The sequence below is a fragment of the Papaver somniferum genome, chromosome 10 (assembly GCF_003573695.1).
Source record: "Papaver somniferum cultivar HN1 chromosome 10, ASM357369v1, whole genome shotgun sequence".
Classification (NCBI taxonomy): Eukaryota; Viridiplantae; Streptophyta; class Magnoliopsida; order Ranunculales; family Papaveraceae; genus Papaver; species Papaver somniferum.
This window is the reverse complement of record NC_039367.1, coordinates 40237790-40243789: the sequence shown is the minus strand read 5'-3', so window position 1 is coordinate 40243789 and position 6000 is coordinate 40237790.

Sequence of the window (6000 nt, the reverse complement as noted above, 5' to 3'; positions counted from 1 at the left end):
GTGATCAAAACTATGAGTCTTGATTTCTAGTCTACATAGCTAAGTCTCATACTAGGATAAAAAAGTGTAGTTGAGCTCAAGGACTTCATGGCGATTCATCATACAACGACGAAGATCTACTCAAGGAACCGTGGAACTTCATCAACAAAAAGGTATGTGGAGACTTGAACTTATCTATCACTCAAAAGTTTATCTCTTCTATCTCCTACTTCTTATGAGACAAAATTCGTATGCTATATAGACTGGATCATACACATTTGATATTTCGATCCGAGTATATCTCGCCTATCTATATCTCGAAATCATGTGTTGGTAAATCGTTTCGCTTTGATCAGGTTTATCTTCACCTAATGACGAAAGTCATATTGTTTCAATCACTTTGAAAATCGCTTTGACGAGAAATAGTGTAACAACTATATAACGTCCTCTAAGAATGTTTCAATGGTTAGAATGAGAGTTTAGGTCTATATAACCAATGATGGATATAAGCATTGTGTGGAAACACATATGTGCATAAGTCCTATTCCTTAATCCGAAGTTTGCGAACTTTTTTGATTGAGAGAAACCGGAGGAATTGGCTTTGCCAAATCCGCGAACTCAGTCCGCGAACTGGTGGAAGTTCTCTTGCCGATAATTTCTGTTGGGATTTTCCAAAAACTCGTTTGCGTGTTTAGTCCGCGAACCTAGTCCGCAAACTGGCGGAAGTCTTCTTGCCGATATTTTCTGCTGAGTTTGGAAAACTCTGCCGGTTGTCTTAAGTCCGCGAACTTGTTTGCGTACTTGAGTGGGTTATGATTTAAAGATGTGCTCTGAACATGAAACTTAAATTACTAAGGAATGCAGTATGCAAATCGTGGCTATAAAGTTCATGAGCCGATTCAATCGAATCGAATCATCTTTGTTTCAATTGTGTCTTGTGTAGTTATATAAGATCTCATAGCAATTGAAAAACTCTCTAACTAGTTCATTTGAGTCAATTGAACTAGTTATGGTGAAGAAGAACAAGGTTAATATGAAATGCTCATATGGTTGACCTTTTGGGTTACTATGTTGAACCAACGTACACGTACACGTTTGGGCACGATTTTCACAAACCCAGTAAACGTATATCTCAAGTGTGTGTGACAACCTAAGTTTTCGATCTAACGGTTGAGAAATATTAGCTTGAATCTAAATCAGGTTTTCATCTAACGGTGAATATTGATTGCTTTGTAACTAAGGCAAAACTCTGATTTGAAGACTATATATAGGAGACATCTAGCATTGGGCAAAACTAATCCCCACACGTCTGTGTGATACTAGTGCGCTCGCTAGAGTCGATTCTCCTCTAACCTTTGGTTTTCTTCTCTAAAACCAGGTTAACGACTTAAAGACTTCATTGGGATTGCGAAGCCAGACCGATACTACTTTTATCGTAGTTGTGTGATCTGATCTTGCATCTTCTATCGTACGAGTACAATCTTTGATTGGCTTGAGATCGTGAGAGTTCTCCGATAGGCAAGATAAAGAAGTCACAAACATCTTCGTCTCACTGTTTGTGATTCCTCGACGTCCTCTTGTGTATTCAAGTAAGACTGTTGAGAGGTGATTGATTAATCTAGGTTGTTCTTCGGGAATATAAGACCGGATTATCAATTGGTTCCTATTCACCTTGATTTCATATCTTAATACAGAACAAAAACCTAGGGTTTTTCCTGTGGGAGACAGATTTATCCTTTGATATACTTTTCTGTGTGATACAGATTTGTTTATTAAAGTCTTCGACTTTGGGTCGTAGCAACTCTTAGTTGTGGGTGAGATCATCTAAGGGAATCAAGTACGTAGTATCCTGCTGGGATCAGAGACGTAGGAGCGCAACTGTAACTTGGATTAGTGTGAGATTGATTGGGGTTCAACTACAGTCCAGACCGAAGTTAGTTTGTAGTAGGCTAGTGTCTGTAGCGGCTTAATACAGTGTGTGTTCAATCTGGACTAGGTCCCGGGGTTTTTCTGCATTTGCGGTTTCCTCGTTAACAAAATTTTTGGTGTCTGTGTTATTTCAATTTCCGCATTATATTGTTTTATCTTTATAATTGAAATAATACAGGTTGTGCGTTAGATCAATCAATTGGAGAATCCGACCTAACGGTTGTTGATTGATATTGATTGAGACTTGGATATTGGTCTTTGGTACCATCCAAGTTATTCCTTGTATTTGATTAGTACTCGCAGTTTCTGTTTGAGGAAATCAAATCAAGAGAGAGATATAAACTCATTGATATACTTTTAATTGATTGAGTCTTGTTGATTCTCTTAAAAGTATATTCGAGTTTATCCATACAGATTGCTAAGCGAAATATTGGGTGGTGTTGTTAGATCCCCGCTTTTTCAGTTCTCCGTCTTTAATCGATGAACGGCGTGAAGTCTAAAGCTCAACTACACATTCTATCCTAATCCGAGACATAGCTATAAGTAGACTAGAAATCAAGACTTATAGTTTTGACAACTAAACTTGACAAACAAGCTTGAGATAGCAACGCTTGCGAGTTCGACTGAGCAGTCCTCTAACATTTCTTGTCTATTTTCGTTTAATTCTTTATGTTATGAAAATAATCTATTTAATCCCCTTTTATAGAGCCCTAACAGATGTCATTAATAACCATTTAAGGCATTTGGTAGAATGTCCCATCCCTTGGAAAATATCGCATACATATGCACAACAACTCTCGAACCATTATCACCCCTCGATAACTCATATTCTTAGCCTAATTATAAACACTTTCTAATTGATAGGAAGACCACCTAATTTAAATGAGCTCAAACTAGCAATAATTATCATGATTGATTATTTGCAGATACAAAAAAAAGCACCTATTAAGAGTTACTATGGAGAGCTAGTGTATTCGGTGTAGGTTACATTATTCTTCAAATTAACATAATAATATTAACTACATTTTTCAGTACCTATCATTTAATTGAGAAGCGTTTTATTTTGGTGGAGCCATTATATAACCATCACACTACACTTACCCCCAAAAAAAATCAAAAAATCAAAATCAATTAAATATATACTTTTGGCGTTGTTGATACATTTATGATTCTTAGAAGATATCAGTTACAAAATATACCATGATATCAGTTACAAAATATACCATATCATCAACTACTTCTCATGACTCAATAAAGTGGCATACTAGCCGTACTTTTTCCGTTAGGTGGAACGATAACAATAAATATCCTACATCCTCACTGGATATACAATTTCCAAAAGATACTCTTCTCTCATGAGCCATTCGAGAAGAGTTTGTCTGGCAACATATCTAACAACATGGCTAGTCAGAGCAACATAGTTTACATGGATCTCTTACAACTCCATAATAACTACAAAATTTCACCATTTCTTTTCTATTCAAACTTCTGATAATTCTATTTTTAAGGTTACGACATATCGGTTTTCACTTCACTTGATTAGGATTAACTTTAGTATTGTCATTTTCTTGTCATGCGTGGGATCAAGATATGATCTTGTCTTATTCAGATTGACATTTATAAAACCATCCTAACTACTCATTTTGCTAAATATTTCCATTCGTCTACCAATCGAACACCTCATATATATTGTTAATGTATTTTTTTTTAGTGGAGCAACGAGATACCTCAATAATACCCAACTCTTCTGAAAAAGATATCCAGGAATTATCATCTCAAATGGCTGAAAAGTTAACCCTCCAGAAAATCTTTGTTTCACCCTTACTACGCCTATGTTTATATATAAAGCTGTGTATCTACCGGAGAATGATAATAGTCAGAAAATATGTATGATAGGGAATGTCTTTAGTGAAGCTTTGGTCTCAACAACTTCATTTAAGTGTTATATGTGTTCTCAATGACCTCTGGTTCAAACAACTACATTTACCACTTTCAGTGGTCTTCGTAATAAAGTTCTCATAAGGTTCCTAGCTGAAGCTGATTTCAACAAAATGGATGAGCAACATCCCTGGTATGTATGTAGGTATCTTATTGTTCTCAGGGTTGTTCCTCATAAGGGATGGCCATCAATGTCAAACTTCTTTTTTTGCATGAACTCATGTGGCTCATTCTCTGTAGTGTTCCTAATGAATGCACGAAGTTTGAAGATCTCAGAAAGTTAACTTGCAGACTATGGGAGTTTTCAAAGAAAATGAACCGTATGGAAACCATCATTTAAAAAAGAATGTAAAGTTTGTGCTCGAATGTGTCTTAAGAAACCTCTTCTAACCAGAATATCTCTTGTTACTAAAGGGAGACTTTCTCTTTTCCTTGTTGAGTGCAGATACTTCATGGACCCAATATTTTTTTGCAACTCTTATCGTATTATAGATCATAAGATGCTCTGGGGCCTAAGATGAAATCCAAACTCAACAAGAATCAAGGTGAATCTAGTCGCTCCTCAAATTTTGGAAACACCACACCGAAGATTATTGTTTCTAGATAGATGCCTCCACAACCAACTATTTCTTAACAATCTCACTGAAATTCTTCCCGATGTGGTAATGGATACTCAAGAATATATTATGGTCACTAAAAGTGATTATAAAGGCAAGTTATTACCATTGATCAATCTTCTAAGGAGAAGGAAGATGATATATTGAGAATAAATATCAACATGGACCCTTTTTCCAATATTTCACCAACTCTAAAGATCTACAAGTGGGCCCGGTCCAAGCCCTTTGTCCCACTATATTAGGCAAAGGCCTTTCAGTGATCCACAAACAGGTGGCAACAAACTATTTGATAGGTTCGGGTCTCATAACACTCAACAAGTTTTGGCTAAATATGAGATTTCTAACTTATTCGTACTTCAAACTCAATAAGCCATTTTATAAGTTTGGTTATTCCAGCTCATCCATCATTTCTAACTATATTATAAGTTGTTTCTGTAGATTCTTAATATGATGCTCTCGTTAACCTCAAACAAAAAAATCATTTAAGAACTAAGCTTGGGAAGCGTAGTATAGATGCTAAACGAACTTTGGCAAGTGTAGTAGTTATCCCTAGCTCCTGATATACCCTGATACCTCTAAACTATATTATTCCAACCTCTGTCCCCCAATTACCAAGATGGGATCTGTACCACCTATCCACTGCCTAACTCATCTCAAATAACCCATTTTCTTATCAATCCCTATGAAAATCTTGGTAATCATAACTGCAATTCATCAACTAATCATGGTGCCCGCAATAATTCTCCTCATGAGGCTGCCTTTGTGGATTTGAATGTTGTTCAAATTTCTGAAATTAGTGTTGATTATGCAAATTCTCAACTTAATGGTATTGCTAATTCTATCAATCATGTAATCTCTCAAATTTCTCCCCCATTAATGATAACTCTAGTCAATATATTAGTTATCATATATATCACTTTCTTGTCAATAATGTTCATATGATTGTGCGTGGTTTAGGAAAAAATATGCTACCAAGGAACTTAACCTCTTATTTCGAGATATCAACCATGCTATATTTTTTTTATCTGAAACAAAAATGAAGAAGGACAATGTTGCTAGGGGCATCCATGTCACTACTAAGTATAACAACATAATACACTTTAAAGTATGTCACGTACACTCCATATATGGCGGACCTAAAAAAACCCTTAAGGAGGCTTTTTGGGCTAGTCAGTGGGAGTTGTCGCAAATCCCTCCTTCTGAAACTGTTTTCTTTGTTGGTAACTTAAATTAGCTTTTAGGAACATAAGATAAGAATGGTGGTCTAAAGTTAAATGATGAATATTTTGTTAATTTTACAAAATTTTGTAATGTGTTTAATTTTCATGATCCTGATTTTTTTTGGTCCTAGGTTTACTTGGTCTAATATGCAAGCTGGAAATGATCTTATTTTGGAAAGACTTGATAGACCTATGATTAACCAATATGACGAATTGATTTTTCCTAAAATCCGCGTGAATAATTTGCCAAGAGATTACCATGCATATTGGTTTTAATTTTGAAAACCTGTGCATGCCCACGCCCTTTCATTTTATGG